This window comes from Pipra filicauda, unplaced genomic scaffold (genome assembly GCF_003945595.2).
Source record: "Pipra filicauda isolate LSUMZ 115617 unplaced genomic scaffold, ASM394559v2 scaffold57_size4234018_pilon, whole genome shotgun sequence".
Lineage (NCBI taxonomy): Eukaryota > Metazoa > Chordata > Aves > Passeriformes > Pipridae > Pipra > Pipra filicauda.
This window is the reverse complement of record NW_024104731.1, coordinates 1,623,745-1,642,964: the sequence shown is the minus strand read 5'-3', so window position 1 is coordinate 1,642,964 and position 19,220 is coordinate 1,623,745. Positions and strand designations below refer to the sequence as shown.

Below are 19,220 nucleotides of genomic sequence, written 5' to 3'. Positions count from 1 at the left end.
GCCTATATAAATATATACTGGCACATGTTTTTTTGCCTTCAAAATGGCTTGTGGGCCATCAGTGAACAGACTGCTCAGTTACTATGCTTGGATTGCTTATTTAATACTTCCAAATTTAAATATTTTCTGTGTTGGTTTGTTGCAAAAAAATGCAGTCAGAAATTAAACCTGGCAATTTATTTTTCTGCAGCAGAATTGCTCATTGGGTGAAACATGTATTTCTCCAACAAATGGTGGCTTTCTCCTGTACTACAGACATTCCAGTGCCTGTGATGTAAGTAGGAGCAGTAAGGACATTGAATGGGAAATACCTTCATTGTAGTGTCTTGGGATAAGAAAATGTAATTCTGGTGTAGCAGAGGAGTTTGATTCTTTATTGTGAGGGTGGGGAGGCCCTGGCACAGGTTGCCCAGAGAAGCTGTGAATTCCCCATCCCTGGAAGTGTCCAAGGCCAGGTTGGAGGGGGCTTGGAGCAACCTGGGCTAGGGGAAGGTGTCCCTGCCCATGGCAGGGGGTTGGAACAAGATGAGCTTTAAGGTCCTTTCCAACCCAAACCTTATTATAATTCTATGATTTATTTTTTTTAAAATATGGAAGTGCAAATTAATGTGCTTGTAATGGATGTAATGGGATGAGCTGGTTCACTGGAATTGGGTACAATGCAGCCTTCTGCTGTTTCTCCAAGTTGGTACTGAAGTAATGTTTTATTAATGTAAATAAATAATATTCTCCAGTATTACAGAACATCCCACGAGCTTTATAGGCAATAGAGGTTCTTGATCTGAAAATGCCCTCTCTGATAAGCTTTCATACATCTAAGGCAGACCAGCTTCTGTCATAGGTCATCTCATTTGCTAATGACTCAGAATTCAGATCAGGTATTTGCAGTCAAATTAACATGCAGAAAGAGTATTCCTGAAGGTGTTTTTCTCTAGAAGAAGAAAGGGCAGAATTCAGACTAACATTTAGAAATGAAAACCACTCTTAGTCCATGGCATTGGTTGCTACAGGGAGTATGGAAAAAGGGTGAATAATAAATACAGTGGAAGTAGTATGCTTGGAGATGGCCTGCAGTTATGGCCTCAGAATTATTTGGACAGTCTGAGCTTCCAAAGGCAAAAATAGGGGAGCAACAGATTACATCTCTCCATTTGGTGGAAGCAGGAAGGTCAGGGATGGTGCAAGGAGCGTTTGCATGGAGATAGAAGGAAGGAGCAATGGCTGGGGAAAAAAGGAATAAAAGGGTTATGATTCTGGTGAGATTTACAGGGAATCTGTTCTTCAGGTGACTTAGGCCGTTTAGTGGAGAGCCTGTGAGGAGAGAGAAGCATTCCCAGCGTTGATCTGTTCCCTGCCATCTGGATGGTGGCTGTTATCTCATGCTGTTCCTTTGTGCTGGTTTGTTTGGTGCCCCAGATTGATCAGCTCAAAGCTCATTTCAAAATACATCCCCAGTGTTCACAACACGTTTATTCTTATGTGATAATTACTGGTGCAGAAGAAAAGTTTGTGAATTTTGTTTCTTTCCAGCTGGAAGACGTTTCCAGCCGTTACAGCGAACAATGCCACCAGATGCTACCATCTTCCCATCTCCTCCCCCCAGTGCCTCAGCAAGACAAAGCCCTGTTAGGTAAATTTTAAGCAAAGACTGGGTGAGATGATGTGATGGGATTGCACTTCAAAAAGATAACTTCTGACTTCCTTGCAAGTGTTTTGTCTTTCTCTATCACGGTGTTTGTAGGTAATTTGAGTTTTGTTGGGACTGTCTGCATCTCAAATACCTACCTGGGCATGGGTATCATTCCATATTCATCAGATGAAAGCTCTTTAATATACTTTTGTCTGCAAAGACTCCCAGGTCTACCATTAGTAACTACACTTTGGAGGAGAAGGAATGGTAGAATGCGAAAACTCTTAGCACTTGTATTTGAAATAGCAGACAGGAGCTTTTGGAAGTGCCAGAGAATGAGAAACATTTCAGAAAAAAAAAAAAAAAGGAAAGACACAAGTTATCATCTCCCTCCAAAATGCAAAGAAAACTTGCTAAACTCTTTGTACAGTTTTATGTCTTAGACCTTGTTTCTTTGGGAATAGGGCTTCAGATCACCTGTGCAGCTGCTCAGAACGTGAAGGACGGTGGTGACCCAGCAACAGGAGAGGAAACAAAGTGAGCACTGAAACTGTTCATCACTGTGGTACTTTGTTAATGATTCTTCTGGGTAGCAGCAATAATGAGCAGTTGGAAGAAGTACTTTATGTACCCTAAATAAATTGCTTCCAAACCTCGTAATTGCCGCAGTTCTGGCTTTCAGTAGACCTGGTAATGAATTTTTGAGTGGTGTCCACATGTTGTGCCTGTTACTGTACTTGACTCCCATCCTATTCTGAGTGATCTCATCAAGGGATGGGTGATGTTATCCGAATAGAATATATTGGTCCAGTATTGGGAACAGGAGTGATGATGAAGTAGAAAGAACTGTGCAACTGGCTGCAAGGAATTTTTTTTTCCTGTAAGGCCTCCTTTTCATGATTCTGCTTTATTGCTGATAGGTGAGTCATTCCAGATGGTACTGCCTGAAAAACCCAGTGTACTGATTGCAAGAGTACAGGATAAGCAGCCTCTTAAAGGGTGCTTTTATACACGGGAGAAAGTAGATGCCTTCTTGTCTTGGAAGCGTAGACACCTCTGAGGTGTTTCGAGTGGCAGAGAATGCCTTAGGTTCAGATGGACAGGATGAAGGTAAATGTCCCCTCAAGGCTTGTGGCATGTGCCTGAGATCGGAATTTAACACAGTTCTTGCCTTCTGCTGACAAAACAAAAAGGAGAAGGAAGTGGCAGATTTTTAATTTTTTTTTTTGAAAGGGAAAAGTCGAGAAATCTGGAGAGACTTTACCTCACTTACATGAGCTCTTTCTATATGTATAATTTAACATGGCACCTTATATATAATTTAACGTGTGAAATAAACATAACATTTGAATTTCACAACTGGAACTCTGCTACTTACAGAAGTGGAATTTTTTTTTCCCATCTGTTTTTAGTTTAAAAATGCAGCTTTTGCAATGAAATGAACATGTATAGTGGCTTAAAACGTGGAATCCTAAAGATTGCATGGCACCTTGCCCCCTTCCTAGCATAGTGAGCTTAACCACTGTGCAGGGTACATGTTGCATTGATGTCAGTGGCATGACTGATAAATCACTCTCATCCTGCAAGAGAGCCTTATTTAAAAATAGCTCTTTAATAGAATGCCCGAAGTTTGCAGTGATGTTTTTCAAACCCCTGAGAATACTGGCTCTTGCCTCAAAGAGCTTACAGTCTAAATGAAGTAGATAAACCAGGTAGAAAGGCTCAAAGAATAGAGGAGAAATGCAAAGGAGAGAAGTGGGGGGGAGGGGGAAGGGAGGTGGGCACAGATCTCAGGAGAGCAGGTCCTGCTTTTATATTCTTGTGTCGGCTTCCTGTTTTTGGAAAGAATATTGTTCCCTGCCATTATAATGGAGATTGGCTGATGTTTTGGAGCAGAGCTCACTGAACACACTCACTGGTCTTGATGAGCTTTGTGGAGGAAGAGCAGGGTGTTATTTTGTGTGTTCCAAGAAGGGCTGTCTCAGGCATCAGGAGCAGCTTGAATATGCTGCTTGCAGGGGGATTTTACAAGAGGTGAACAACCAGTGTCAATAAGCTTTGCTTCATTGATTTTGATTCATTCCAGCTGAGGATATAACCCAGTGGGAGCAGTTAGGAGAAAGTAATAGACCTAGGGGGGACAAGAAGGTTTTCTTACCTGTGTTAAGCCTTTTGCCTTGCAATCTGAGTTGCCCCTTTGCTCCCAAGCGAGTGCTTTTGCATATCATGCACAACAGAAGTGTCTTACTGTGCTGGCCCTCTTGGAGACACAGATTAAGGGTTATTCACATTGTCTCTTCCCTGCCTTCTCACACGTAGGTGTTTGACAGAGACTGCAAAAATGGGATGCTACATTTATTTAAGGTTTCCTACCACAGAGGAAAAAATAGCCCAAACCTACAAAAATTGATTTTCTTTGGTGCACTTGCAATTAGATGGGTGTACTGTGCTTTTTGTGTTTGGTGGGTTTCTTTTTCTCCTATTATGCAAAAATTTTGCTTTTTATGTTGTTTGCTCATTGGAGTCTTTTAAATAAAAAAGAAATAAGTCTGAGAGTCACTAGGCATTAGTCTGTGACTTGACATATTTATTAGCCATAATCTATAAGCATTTACTTGCTGCCTTTTATTTTGACCACAAGGCAGTCTTGGCTTTGGTAGTTCACTTATAGAGCCGATCCTGTTTTTACTTGTCCTCATCCTGAATCTGCTCCAGGTGGAATAGTAGCAGTGGGGCAGGAAAACCAATATGGTACCTTGAGGAAGAAAGAACATTTAGAAACTGAAAGTTGAGCAGAACTGATGGATCAGCGGGAGGGGTTTAGGTAACTAAATACTAACAAATGTAATAGGTTTGGATAGGACAAGTAAGGCCACTTGTAACATTTCAAGTGGTACTTCTGGCCAATTTATATGCCCACTTCAGCTAACCAAATACACTGTGAATTTTTACATTATGTAACTTCAGGAGTAAAAACCCAAAGGGTTTGCAGCAGTACTTATTTTTATTATGCTGCTGGTGTGTTCTGAATAAAATTGGTCGTGCTCTGAAGCTGCACAGCTCGATTAAGAGGCTTAACCCCTGCTGCATTTGTTTCCTTGGTGTCTAGTGGTGTCTAAAGGTTCTTTCAGCCTGTTCAGAACATTTTATGTTCACCTCTGCCAGTGACACTGTGTATCTCTGTAGGCTGGGGAGAATGAGAATAATGATGTAAACTGAAATCCTGGCAATCAACCCGAGCGTTGGAGGCAGACAAGAGGGGCAGGATGGAGTTTGGGGGAAGTCTGTTACTTTTCAGATGGTCACCTGTGAAGGATGATAAGAAAAGCTGTTGCTCCTGAGTGTTTAGGGTCTGAAAGTATGGTGGTGCTGACTTGTTCCATGTTCACTGGCAATGGAAATCAAATGGGAACACGGAGAACTGGAGCTTTTTGTTTGTGGCAATTATTTGTAGAGCAGTGATGTCCTTGCCATTCAGTTGGTCTCATAAAATGTCAGAATTCATTAATGGCCAACAGTCTGGTTATGGAAACTTTAAAGATACAGGAGTTATTGAAAACTTTCCCTTTCAGTCCATATGGCATCAGTGATGGTTGCAAAATATTCCCTGCCAGTCCAGGGGAAGTTATCAGGTGTCAAATCCAGCATCCTTGTAAGGCTCCTAAGACATTGCAAACCAATAGAAGCTCAGGAACACACACTCACTGGTTATACTTAAAACCATGGCTTAAACCATATACTCAAACTCATAGCTTAAACATCTCTCTTGTGTAACTGTGGCATTTGTATGCTGTGGTCAGAAGCATAAAAAGTCTCTGTGCCCGTTTTCTTGAATGCAAGGAATTTCAATAGAGAAGTGGTGATCAAAACGCTTGATAGTGCAGCAGCTCATTATTACCAGAGAAGAGTAAGATAGTTTTAATTCCCATCCTTTAAGCAGGTAGTTTTATAAGATTGGCATTGTGTCCAGGCTGTGGATATGGTTCATATAGGTAAAATATTAAAAAGCGATGAATTCAGAAATATGAAGTATTGCTATTGCCGCTGTACAGTGGCCAAGTTATTGACTGTGCCACAAGAAAACCATTCTACTTCTCATTTTCTCATCATAATGTCCTGGTTTTCCTTTATTGCACAGCCATACCTACCTTCTTGTTTTTAACTTGAAGTTAGTGAAACATCCTCCTGATACTTTTCCATTAACCTTGCTTGGATGAAGATAACAGTGGTGTAGCATAATATTTTTTTATTGATTCCCTCCCTGAATTGCTAAGCCAACACACAGAGGAGTGAATAGCTATTTTTAAAATACCTGCTATGATTAAAAACTGTAGATAAGACACTGACAATTTTTGTCTTATTCTGCTCTCTTGGTTGTCAGCTGTTATTGGAGCAATTTAACCACCAGCTGAGAGGGTGGACAAGTGGTACCCTCTTAGATCTCTTTGCAGTGCAGGCCATGAAAATAGCTCTGTGGATGGCTTTGTGCAGTGCCTCCTGTTAGCCAGTTTTCCAAAAGCAAATTGACCTTTGCTGTGTAATGTTCTATGTCAAGTAGGAGATTGGACCTGCAGCTGCTTGTGCTGGAATTTCCTTTGAGTGCAGGATTAGGTGTTCTGTAGTAATGGAGACTCCAGCTATTAGTCTTGCTGGTGTTTCCTCTGTTCCCCCTCCCGCTTTTTTCATTTTGTCTTGGGCTCCCTTTAAATGTGTCTGTAGAAGTCCTAACTGCCTCTTGTGGAGGCAGGGCAAGACAGGGAAGCCCTGAACATCTTGGCCTAAAAATGCCCTGCCTGTGGAGCTTGCCCTGTGCAGGTGTGGCCAGCAGGAACATCTCCTCCACCCTTCTGGTGGCAGCTCTTGGTGCTGGGGCGTTTGCTGGGGGCTGGAATCGCAGGGACACGTGGGATGTGGGTCCCCAATCCCAGCCCTACAATCAGCAGCTTCTCTAGTGCTTTGCATCTGAACAAAAGAGTGGCTAAAATGTGTGCTGGCTTACAAGATTCAAAGTGATACATTTGTCTGCTGGGCCTTCTTGGAGCCGTGGAGGGAAAAATAGAACAAGCTTAGTTTTTCCATAATTTCCCCCCTGTAGCCCAAAGGAGACTACACGACAGAGATGTCTTCTCTAATCTTCTCTTCCACCCTGCATTATTTTCTTTCCCTCCTCCTTTCCTTCTGTCTCACAGCTCCCCTCCCCACTCACATACACGCAGACTTTTGACAGCACACCAGTTTTATTCTCGAGCTCCCTTTTTAGCCCACATGGGTGTCTAGTCAGTGCCACAGCCCTGGCTAATACACGAGAGTTTGAATAAATGTAGAACAGCAGGTAGCAAGTGACTGTTGACAGGGTGACATATTGACTTAATATCTTGTGTTATGTGATATGAAGGATGTGCCTTTTGGTGTGCATTTTCGTTTTAATTTCTTTTTGGGTGTTTCTTAGACAGACACTTGTAGGCAGTTTTGAGTAATTGTCTGAAATAATTAACATGTTTATTAAATAAGGAAGCAGAGTGCATTATCTAGCAAATCAATTATGTAAATGCACAAAAAGCATGAGAGATTAGTCTTTAACTGTTGCTGAACTGCATCCACTTTCCTAAATTATAGATGAAAGTGGGGGTTTTTTGTCAGTGTGTATGTGCAGTGTTAGGCTCCACTTTGCTCTTTTGGAGCTTAGAGTAACATCAATTAATTGGCACTATTGTGCAAGAAGAGGGCATTCCTGAGGTAGACTAATGAACACCAGTGTGCATACGTCCCTTCTATACAGGGAAACAGATGGTCTGTAGTGAAGAACAGAAGTAATCTCAATTGGAGGGTCTGGATGACAAGATAAACTGACAGTGAAGCCCTAGCAATTTATTCTCTCATATAGACACTGGGAAAAAATCTCCAGGAAAATCTGTTAATCTCTAGCATTTTGAACAGTGTGTTTTCTCTCTGGTGACTTACGATCAAATGAGACTGTGCCTCTACAGTTTTACCAGTCCTCAACTTCAAGAGGAGGGGAGAACAGAGCTCATCACTCCCTGTGGGTGTGGAAAATTCACCCCTTTCCGTCACAGCTGTGTGAATGGTGTGTGCTGGGGACCATGTGGTAATAACAGCACAAACTACACTGCTCCATTTTCACCCACTGCATTTTCAGTCGTGCTCAGGTGGAAAGAGAATATTCACCCATGGTTCAGGCAACTGTGATTTATCCGCTCCTCTGAAGCAGATTGCACACAAAAAGGAAGGCTTGCATCTTATGGAAATGGTGGGTACATGTGCAAGAGTCAGAGAACGGGTTATGGGTACATTTTAAAAGTCCACGAAGCTCAGGGAAACATTGCTGTGCTTCATTATTAAGTCCATGTATGATCTCAAGCTTCCAGTAGTAGCTGGGGCCTCCCCAGAGGTTATCACTGTTCATCAGAGGAGGAGAACATGTATCACATTAATTGGGTTTTTTTGTCATACTATTATTTTTGCTACCGTGTCATCTTCTGAGTGTCTTCCACAGAGGTGGGCAGAGGTTGGGCCACTTCCAAATGCCCAGCACAGGGGATGCAGAATTTCCCTGTGATGTTGGTTTTGCAGATTATCATAAATGCTCCAACTGTCAACAGCACAGTTGTCCTGAGGACACGCTGTAGTTTCCTCCGTGCTGGAATGCCAGCACAAATAATTCAGCTCTTTATTTCCATTGTTTTTATTTCTTACCGAGGTTTGAGTCTGGTTTGTTGAAAGGACTCACTTCTGTTGGCTTGACAGGTCACATCCTGTTGCCAGAACCCAAGGTTGCCTCCAAGGAATGGAGGCAAGGCACTTTTCTTTCTTGGTTTCCTCCGGTGCTCCCTCTTGCCCCCTAGTCCTGGCAGGGAGGTTGCTGAAGAAAGGCTCTGCAGCCTCCCATCTCTTTGGGCAGAGCGTGCACTGCAGTGACAGTCACTGCACCACTGCAGGAGTCAACTTGTTATAAAATCAGCAACTGTGCTACAGAGCTTAATATACAGAATGCACATTGCCTTCCTGTGTTCTGAGCAGGTTGGTTGGAGGCAGCTCTCAGAGTGCAGTTCAGTTCCCCTCTGCACTCACATATGTCTGGACTGCCTGTTTGCTGTAGTTTGAAGACTGTCTGGAGTGTGTATCACTGTGGAGATGTGGGCATTTAGCTGGAGACAGTAAATTATATTATTGTACCTGAAAGTAGGATTGGTTTAGTTTCTGATGAAATTTTCAGTCATGAAAACCTTGTTAAAAGATAGTGCCTTCCCAGGAATTCCCAGTGTTAAAATAACAGGACATTAAGTGTGTCATGTTTATTAATTGTCAAAATTAGATCAATCATAACAGAGCTAACAGATATGTCTGGTTGAGCTGAAAGATGAAGATGGAAGAGCTAGCAGATATCACCAAGGAGCTGAGAGATGCCAGGAGAGATGACAGATGTGGCTGGATGAGCTGAAGGGGGATTGGAAAAATGCAGTCCCAGTCATTGCCTCAGGGAAGAAATAGTAAACCTCATAGACCTTGAAAAAATGTCTCAAGTGAGCAGGAATGGAGGAGTTTGTTCTGTGCCGTTGTCTCTGACTCTCACTTGCTGTGTCTGCTTCTTTCTCCTCTTGAGAAGTTACCACAGGGAATGAATGCTGTGATAACTTGGAGCTGGAATTTTATTCATGTTTAGATGAAAAAGCAGACAGTAAAATATTATTGTGCTGGTGCTGATTCTTTCTGACCTTTGCAGTGTCCACGCTTTGGCACTTGCAGGGACCTGAGAGTCTTTAGCCTGCAGTGTTAAAGGTATTTATCCTGCAGTGACTCACTTGGGAACAGATTCCTGTACCTGGGTAGAGAATAGGAATAAATTCAGGTTTGAAAGGTGGGGGATCCAAGTCCAGCTTTCTGCTTTCCCAGAGACTTTGGGTAGTCAGATACACTGGTGTGATCTGTGAGATTGTTTTTGTTCTGTTCTGTGAAGTGGGAAGAAAACTCTACAGTAACATGAGAAAGAACACGTTGGGGTCTGAGCAGTACTCAAGTGGCTCTGATAACGTGGCCAGGGAACTGTTAGATAGAGAATTGGTGAAGCATTATAAATAAGAAAACGTATATGAATTATGGCCTTTTGAATATATTCAAATATGAACAATATTTCTTATATCTGGAACGTGCAGGTAGCTGTTGTACTGAGGGTTTTAAGTGGAGACTGCACAATACTCTTTCTTGTTACTTCCAGTACCTTAAAAGCTCACTGGGCTGTACTAAAAAGAATAGTGGGAATGCATCATGCTGCATTTAGTGAAGTATCCCAGCCTTTTACAAATAACTTGTTTTTCAAAGCCTAGAATGAGAGCTAAATTCCTGAGTGGTGTTTTTGTAAAAGGAGAGCTCACAGAGCTTTTTCCAATAAAGAAGAATGTACTTCAGACAATAATATGCAAAGGTATGGCACATCTATAAAAGTTGGTTCAGAAAGTCTGCACAACACCCCCTCGTTGATGCTATAAATACATCTTTGTGATGAAGCTCAAAATGTGATGAAAATATTTTGATACTGTGTTTTTAACTTTTGATACATCTCTTGGCTTGAAAGATAAAAGGACTCACTCTTAGAATTTACACTCTTCTGATGTGATTAAAACCAGATAGGTGTACTGTAAATAGAATATGCTCTGTATGATGGTAGGTATGGCTTAGTGTTTTTGAGCAGGAGGTTTCTTACTGTGGAAAAACAGCTTTTCTTGATAAGTTGCTTGTCACTGTTTTCAGCAGCACCTCCTTTCATCTATTATTCATTTTGGAAGACTTAATAGTATGGTTTGGGTGTGGGCTGGTACCAGACACCAGTAGAGTATAACCTCTTCAAAAATAAGAGGTCCATGGAGCTCTGGGGGATAGGGCAGCAAACAGGTAAAAGTCTTTGCTTTGGAAAAACCATTTCCCCTCTCCAGAAAAGAGCCACACTTACATGCTGGAAACTCTCTCCACTAGTCCCCTGATTAAATGCCTGACTGAGCAGACAAAAAGATGGGTGTCTGCACACCTTATTCCTGTGTAAGGCAAGATGTGAAGCAAGACCCCTGTTCTCTCGTGAAAGGAGAGGATCTGCCCCCGTCGTCCTGCAGTGATTGGAACATGGAGCAGTCTAGGAAGACTGCATCTAACATTTTATTCTCCAGCCCATTAGCACAAGCTGGGGTGTTTGCAGAAGGTCTGCAGTGTGTTCCCCATGGTTTCCTGTGAGGTCTGCAGGGCCACAGTTTGGTGTGCATGTAATGACTGTGAAGTCCTGTGTGACCGTGGATTTGTTGCAGTCGCTGTGTGCATATAGATGGATGTATTTATAGAAGAATCACTGTGAATGTGAGAAATAAGCCTTTGAAGTGTCAAGCCAAATATTCTGGGGGGAAAAAAAGAAGATTTCTTGTCTACATCAGAAGCTTGCATTTCATGTAGACTTGTCTCATTTTACCCAAAATATCTCCCCACAGGTTAGGAGAGCTGAAAGCAATAATAACAATAATAATGGGGAATGTAGGGGGAGGGAATGTGTGTGTGAGAAAGGGAAGAGAGAAGAGGGAAATAACAAACATTTCTGAAATGTTTTTGTTCCTCCTTAGTTATAAGTTGTGTCTTTCCAGTAGCTTTTTCTCCTGCTTTATTTCCTGTTCTCCCATAGACCCTCCAGGGAGACAGAGCTGTGTTGCTTTCCCTTTGGTCAGGCCCCTGCAGGTGTCCTGCTGGCAAGGAACAAGTGATGGAGGACAGCTCCCAGTGTTCTCCAAGCAGGCTGGACCCCCCCAAAGCCCTAAGTCAGGGTTCCAGGAGGTCTGAGATGGATGTGTGCCCCTCAGCTCCCAGCGTGGCTGCCACCACAGAACTAGCCCAAGCCTGACAGGAAGATTTTTCTTTGTTCATTGCTTCCCTTTGGGAAAGAAAAGGCATAGAGATACTCCAGAGTCACAGAAGAAGGGGTCCACTAGTCTTTCATTAAGCTGCTACTGTGATATTAGAGTAGGCTGAGTGACTTTTGAATATGGATTATAGCCAAGGAATGTTACTGAAAGGAGAAATTCTGCAAAGTAAAATAAAATACACGTTTTTCAAAATTAACTCTTCAGCTGATGGCAGTGGTTTTGTGCATCATTTCCATTCTCAAAGTAGAAAAGTAGTAATTTTTGCCAAGAACCATTTCAGGCTGCAGTCCCAGGCTGGCAGGTGTCGGTGTACACGGGACAGCTCAAAACCTTCCCTTGGTGCTTTCAGTGAGAAACTCTTGCTCTCTGTCAACAGTTTTGAGACGTGACTCTCTGCTTCCTTTGCTGTTTATTTATGGCTTGAATATGATATATCCTTGTCCCAATTGAAATTTCAAAGTTTTGCTCTGAAAGAAATAAATCATGAGAGGAACATGTACAGTGCCTGTAAAACCTTCAAAAACATACACTGGAAATAGTTTGTGGTGTTAAGGATGAGAATTCTTATTTTCTGGCTTGTAGGTAATTACTTATATAGTGCTCATTTTTTCCTGTTGTTATGTCCATTCCTTATTCTTTTTAATATAATGTGTAGTACTGAAACTGGAGGAAACCAAGAAGACAAGAGTGTTGGCTTAGAAGTGGAATGCAAGATATTCTGTTTCTAAAATATCATGAACTTAGTAGCATTAAGTCTTTTTTTTTTTTTTTTTTGCTGTGATAAAAGATTGTGGGCTAACAGCATCCACTGTTAAGAGGTCATTCACTCCTGAGCTACTAAATCCTTTCAGTGTGATTTATTCTAAACAAGGTTTGTGAAATCTAGCCAAGCTGTTTTTTGTGTTCTGTATTTAAATTCCACTGCTTCGGTGTGATCTGTGTGATTGTTTTAACCTTGTTCTTGGGGAGCGTTGGTAAAATAGCAGTTGCATTAATAGATTTCTTTACTGTCTGGGAGACACAGAAAAAACCCAATCTTACTGTTAAAGTAGCAGCAGGTTGGTGACTGCTGGCTGTAGTATCCATTTTGAGTAACTTCAGAGCGACCCAGGCTGAGCAAGTGAGAGTGTGGGGCTGAGACGGCGTTAAAATGTAGCTTCAAATATAGCTCTGGGTATCAATAATTGCAAATACTTCACCTCCTGGTGGCAGTGCCCAGGTTGGAGCGGGGCTGCCCCTTGGCACTGCTGTGGGTGAATGTTACCACGCAGCAAACACTGCCAGAACAGGGGCACTGCTCAAATGCATCACTCCAGCCCTCCATGGGAAGCTGAGAATATGGTTTCTCCGTGAGGTTTAAAATATTAAAGCAGCACAGTAGCAATAAATGAAAGTGCCCCCATTGGTTAACAGCGTTTGGCTATTTATCAAGCCCGTTTCTGGAAGGGAGATCTTGTAACATAAATTACCGAATGCTGAATTACCGCAACGTGTTAAGGATTCTTTTTAATTACAGGATGTTAAGGCTTCAAAAATAAAATTCTTCAAAGTTAATCATGAAGTAAAATAACTCCGTCCTTAGCCGAGCTTCAACTTCATTAAAACTGTTCAAACGGCTGATGGAGCCCTAATAAGTTTTGTTCAAAGATATGACATCTTTGAAAATTTTCTGCAAATCTAACTCTATTATCTTTGATACTCTCTAATTGGATATTGCAATCTCTATTCATGTTGTCTAGTGGATTGCATCCATGATAAGGTGCTGTAAATGTATCCTGTTGTCCTGAAATGAGAAAATCCAGGGACTGCAAGGGCTATTTTCAAAGCAGCATTTAAGCCCTTCAGGCAAGTACAAAATACGTATTTTGCCTTATATAAATATAAAACCACTTCGGGGAGTGGAAGATGGGGGGTGGGGGGTTGGACGGAATAAGCAACATTCTGACAGTATCAAATCATTAATGAGGGCGCTGGTTCCTAAATTATTTACAATGTATTCCATGTGCTCATCTGTTTTAGAATTGTTAATATTGAATGTGTTGTTTGTTATATACAAACATTTTTCTCTCTTTTACTTTTAGATACCCTTTTTGCAATATAATTTAATTACCTACGCTGTTTACTCTCAGCAGCTGTAAAGATTTTTTGCTTCTGCAAAGTAAAATCACGGATTTCCTCCAGAATGTCCTCTTGGGAAAAGCTGTCGATGCTGTGTAGGTGATGGAGAAGCACAAGGGTGTAGTATTTATTTTGCCAGACTGAGGTGGACCAGCCCTGGGCACGCTGGGGGCCGGATGCTGAGCTGTCCCCTCTCCAGGAGGGTTTTCTCCTTCGGCTTCTCCCTCCCTGCCCGGCCGGGCGCTGTTCCAGTGCCCTCTCTCCTCTTTGGGAGCTGTTACTTTCAGGACCATCAGCTGTTCATCCTCTTTTTGGTGTCCCTTAAAGCAGCTTAAACGGCAGATACAGAAGTAGCGTTTTGCCCTCTGCTGGGAAGCAGGGTCTGACAAACGAGCTGTGCCAACCGCGCTGGGAAGGAACTGCGCAGGTCTGAGGGATCCTGAGCAGGGCCTGCACTTCTGCCCTGGCCTTCATTTCCTCGGACGCTGCAGCAACAGTACAAGTTTGTGTCCTCTTTCTCCTTAAGGGTGGGATGTTTTCTCTGCTTTCTGCTCTCTATTCCTTTTTGTGTCATTAGAAATCATCTGGCTGTTAGCCAGGCTCTGATGAACTCCCGTGCCCCGGTCCCTTCCAGCAACCTCAGAGCACTGAGCTGCTGGATCCCGCCACCGTGTCCATGGGACTGATTGCCACCTGAAAAATCAAACACACGCACACAGAATAAATTAAAATGGCCTGGTTTCTGATTCTGGTTTGGAAGGAGGCAAAATACTTTTTGCATTTCTAGTGTAATTTCAGATAAAATTGTTGAAAGGATAATAAAGAGTAGTTTAGGTTGGAAGGGACAATTAAAGATCATCTAGTCCAAGTGAGCAGGGACATCTTCAACTCGCTCAGGTTGCTCAGAGCCCTGTCCAACCTGACCTTGAATGTTTCCAGAGGTGGGGCATCTACCACCTCTCTGGGCAACCTGTTCCTGTATTTTACCACCCTCATTGTAAAAACCTTCTTCCTTAAGTCTGATCTAAATCTACTTTCTTTTGGTTTAAAACCATTACACCTTGCCCTGTCATAACAGGTCCTGCTAAAACATTTGTCCCTGTCTTTCTGTTTAAAGCAATCCAGTCTTCCTGGAGCCTTCTCTTCTCCAGGCTGGAAGAAGCTTTATCCTACTCAGTAGCTATTGGGTACTGTGGAGGTCCTTCTTATTGCTATATTCACATTTGATACTCCATGAAACACATACTTCAGTCACCGCAACTGAAATGAAGTAGCTTTTGTTTCTCATGACTTGTCACTTTATCTGCAGCTTTGCCCCAAAAGAGTGTTTATTTTATTTTTCTGTATTTTTCTGAAGGAACTTCTTTGCCTTAAGAGAAATAGCTCAGGAGCAGAAGACAAAATAAAGAATATCCTCAATGACTTGTGAAAATGCCAAATGTATGTTTTGATTTTCTGCCCAGCTGAAAAGTTGTGTAGTTTCAATAACCTGAATTCTTGTATTATTCATGCTTGTAAGTTTAATTAGTTTCATTTTATGAAGCTTGGTAATTTTTTAAAAAGCTCTACCACTTACGAAAGTTGATTTAAAATGTGTATGAAACCACCTTTCCTTGAGAGCTATTATGGTGCTCATTTCAATAATAGCAAGTTTGTCAGAGTTATTGTAATAGTATGTGTAAAAGCAGCACCCTTAACAATATTGCTCCTTCACATTGTTATAGTCTAAACTAGCGGGGACTACATATAACTGTATGGGATTAATTATATTTTAGGGTTTTTAATAATTTAAGTGTTTTTATCCTGACTCAGCTGCAAGCATTTTTCCATTGCTATGGTTTTTGAATCTTGAGGATAACACTGATAACATTCTTGGTTATTATGGGGAAATACAGTGCATAGTGTGGAATGTCTTTATTTATATCATTTGCCTTCACAACAGACAATCCCACCCCTTGTAACCCTTTGCATTTTTGTGGTGTGCACTCGGTTTCGCTTGTTTGATAATTTGAGTGGTGAAGGCTTAATAATCTTTCCTTGTTGTCTGCTGAAGTAAACTGTCAAGTAATAGTGACACTAAATGCACTCAGTTGTGAGATTCAGAGCTGGTCCTGTCTGCACAAAGCTCTATTGCAGGCATTGCTGAGCACAGACTGGGGACTGGAGAATCACAGGAGCTGGGAAACTGGCTCACAGATTAGAATTTATTGCTGTTCAAAGACTAACTTCCTTTTTTTTTTTCCTCTTTTCTTTCCTGAACGGGTGCTTTATGTGCATATTTACTGCATCTCAGTACTGATTTCTGACTTCTGTCAGTGGAGGGTGTCAACACAGCAGTGCCTCACACCAGTGTCTGCCCCTTGCCTCACGACTCCCCCACGAACACAGGGCATGGGTGGAAACAATTAGGTAGGGGCTAAATAGCAGCTGCACATGGGCAGGGCAGAGCAAGCGACTGTGGTGAGTGGAAGAGAGTATTGAGGGACAGAGGAGGAAATCGAGAAGGTGGCCAGGCTCCCCAGCCACCTTTCAGAAGTTAGTCAACAACTGTTGTGGTGATGAATGGCTCCTGCTGACACTGTCCTGGCAGCAGCGGCGCTGAGCCGGCCGGCTGGCACCGAGCGTGGGCAGCAGTGCAGCCACAGCAATCCTCAGTGTCCTTCTGCATAAACAAGCTGGGAAAAGGACTGTTCACATCCCACTAAAAACAAGTCTCTTCGCTCTCTCGAGGTGTGTGAGCAGGAGATGACTTTACAACAGTGCAGGTGATGTAGAACAAAAGCAATTGGGGAAAGTAGGAATGGAGAGGACATAAATGACAGGAATAGAGAACAAGGGAAGATTAGGAAAAGTATCAAGTGGAACCAAGATAAACTGGCTTTTAGAGTTAAAGATGACAGAAATTACCGTAGCTATTCATCTCTCTAGCTTGGCTGAATGCAGAGGAGTGTAAAAGTTAAGGTCCTGTTAAAGGGCAGGTCAGCGGTGTGACTTCATCATTCTGTGCTCCTACTGCAGTACAAGGGCTTGAAAAGGGGAACAAGATGAACTGAAGGTACATGGGAACATAAAATCCTCCCTTTTCTCTGCAGAAAGACATTATGATGATTCAGCATGAAATACAGCACTGCTTTGAACTGGATTTGTTTTATGTGTTTAAAACAGTTGCTGCATTAAAGGTGGATATCCCCAAAATTTAGACTGTCTCCATCCACATGAAAATTATGTAATTGAATCAGATCTCTGCCCTATTTAGTGTCTCTTTTATCTGACAATACCCTGTGTTGGCTGCTGTGAAGGAAAGTGTAAGAAAGCCTACAACACCCAATTAGGGAGTCATGTGGCCGTATGTGATATTTTTTCCATCTCAGCTAAAGACTGGCTTCTGCCGGGAAGCGTTTGGATTTCTGTCCCTTCCACATTTGCTGAATTCTGTGCAACATAATACAGGTTATTCTCATTAGCTGTGTGAATCTCAAAACCTTTTAAAACGCTGCAATACCAATTATCTTGTGGATCTGGATCTCTATTCTTTGTGTCTTCTAATATTCGTCCATGTCGTGACAGCTGCCTCGAGTTGGTCCCTGGCACAACTGTACTAAACATGATAAAATATAAGAATTGGAGATGATGGTAAGATTTAAAAAAGAAGGCAAGTAACTTTTTTAATGGACAAAGGTTCTGGCATACATTATTCTGCAGATTTCTGGCAGGTTAGACTAAATTATCATAATAGTTTGTTCCTGTTAAAATATCACCATGCTGTTAATTCCAGCATTTTCAGTTCAGAGAAAAACCAACACACCGACCCTTCGTTTAAGGATCTGGTTCTGGATCAGCTGCTTTTGTAGCATCCTGGGTAAATGGAATTCCCATCTCCCAGATACATTCAGGTCCTCACAGCATCTTTCTAACATACATAAACACACAGGATGTGGCAGTTCCCAGCTCTGCCGGGCAGTTGGGGGTTTGCAAGTAAAAATCTGTCCATTTGGCCGTTGGAAACCAGACTCTGATGGACAGAGGTAGGTGGATAGATAGAAGCCAGTGTTCACACATACACCTGGCCTGAGACAGCCCTCCAGCTCTCCGTGGAAGTGCTCCTGGTGGAGTCTTGGTTCTTGTGTGTGATTTCTCAGTCACATGAGTATTTAGAGAATGCTTCGGTTTATTCTCAGTACTTGGAAAGTCTCAATATTTTTGTCAGTGCTTTTAAGCACTAAGAATTTTGCTCCTGCACTGTCGCTTGGGTATTTCCAATTGATACGTTCCAAGGAAATGAACTCTAAACCTCCTGGTGCCAAAGGATATCTCCCTGTTTGATGTTGATATTCCATACTAGTTGTATTCCTTTTTTTAGTTTTGTCCTCCAGTTGTTCCTTATTCTAATGCCCAAAGAGAGGATATATCAGTACTTAGCTCCCAGACACCACTGCAGTTTGTCTGATAGTTGTCACTGAACTACAGGCAGTGTTATTCTCATTTTTCTGTTAAGGAAAGTTGGGTTTTCCTGGCAGTGTTTTAGGTACTCTTTTTCACTGTCACACTGAGCTGAAACTGAAGTTCACATATACATTTGCCTCATAATTAAAATCAGGGAGGAGCCTATAGCTCTTCTCTGTGGAGTGGGAGCTCAAAAGGAAAATAGGAGAAATGATAGTCACTGACTTCCTCTGATTGACAAATGGGCGAGGGGTTTTCTCTGAAATACTTAAGAGTAAAAATAAATTGGTTGAGCTTTTATCCAGGTTTCCAGCTGTCTGGCTTTCTAAACAAAATAGAAATGGCACAAAGTATGGAACTGTTCTCCAAATATAAGAAACCCTTGGTGTGCCTCAAGGTATCAGTAGGAAAAAAAAAAGATGTTAAAAACTTGGTGAGAATCATTAATGGAAATTGAGCAAACAGCTCTACTGTCAGGAGGGAAAAATTGTTTCATATATGAGTGATGATGTGTATCCTAATAAAAGACATCTTTTCACACCCACCAGGAATAAGACATATTCTGTACTTTTATATCCCATCTTCTTTTGAGTAGGAAGAATATCTTTTTTAAGAAGAAAAATGTTTCATTAGGAAAATGAAAAGGAAAGAGGTTTTCCCACATGCTGGAGAAATGCATGAGTCATTTCCATCAGAGTATGTACAAAGGCAGAGGAACATGTTATAGGGATAAGGAACAACTGATTTTTTCAGTTGACCTTTGGCACAGAGACAGTCTGGTCACGCTCTGACTGATTGTGACAAAGGTGCTGTCTTTAATGGGGGGGGGAATAAAAATAAGGGCCCCTTCATCAGCTGAAATGCCCAATATGTTGAAATATTTTCTGCTTAGTTTTAAAAAGAAAGGGTTCAAACTGCAATGGGAGACAGCAGATCCCAGAGAGGTGACAAACAGGTGCCACGTCACACGCTACCTTTGCTCTGTAGTCTCGAGTGGGAGGAATATTTTTGCTGGGTGGAAGGTGTGTGCTCAGGTGAGGAAGTTCAGCTGAGAGAGGCACAGCCTGGGGCTCTGAGTCATACAGGCAAAATCCCATTTTGAAATGCAGGTAAGA

General features: G+C 42.0%; 1 protein-coding gene and 1 long non-coding RNA gene across 2 annotated transcripts in view; both read left to right on the top strand.

The window, feature by feature from the left end:
- Window positions 1-19,220, top strand: part of RORA (RAR related orphan receptor A) — a 358,502-nt gene that overhangs the window by 39,208 nt on the left and 300,074 nt on the right. The gene's annotated exons all lie outside the window — the stretch shown is intronic.
- Window positions 214-2,220, top strand: LOC120324538. Its single transcript, XR_005565921.1, has 3 exons — window positions 214-274; window positions 1,531-1,630; window positions 2,095-2,220. It is a non-coding gene; the product is annotated as an uncharacterized LOC120324538 (long non-coding RNA).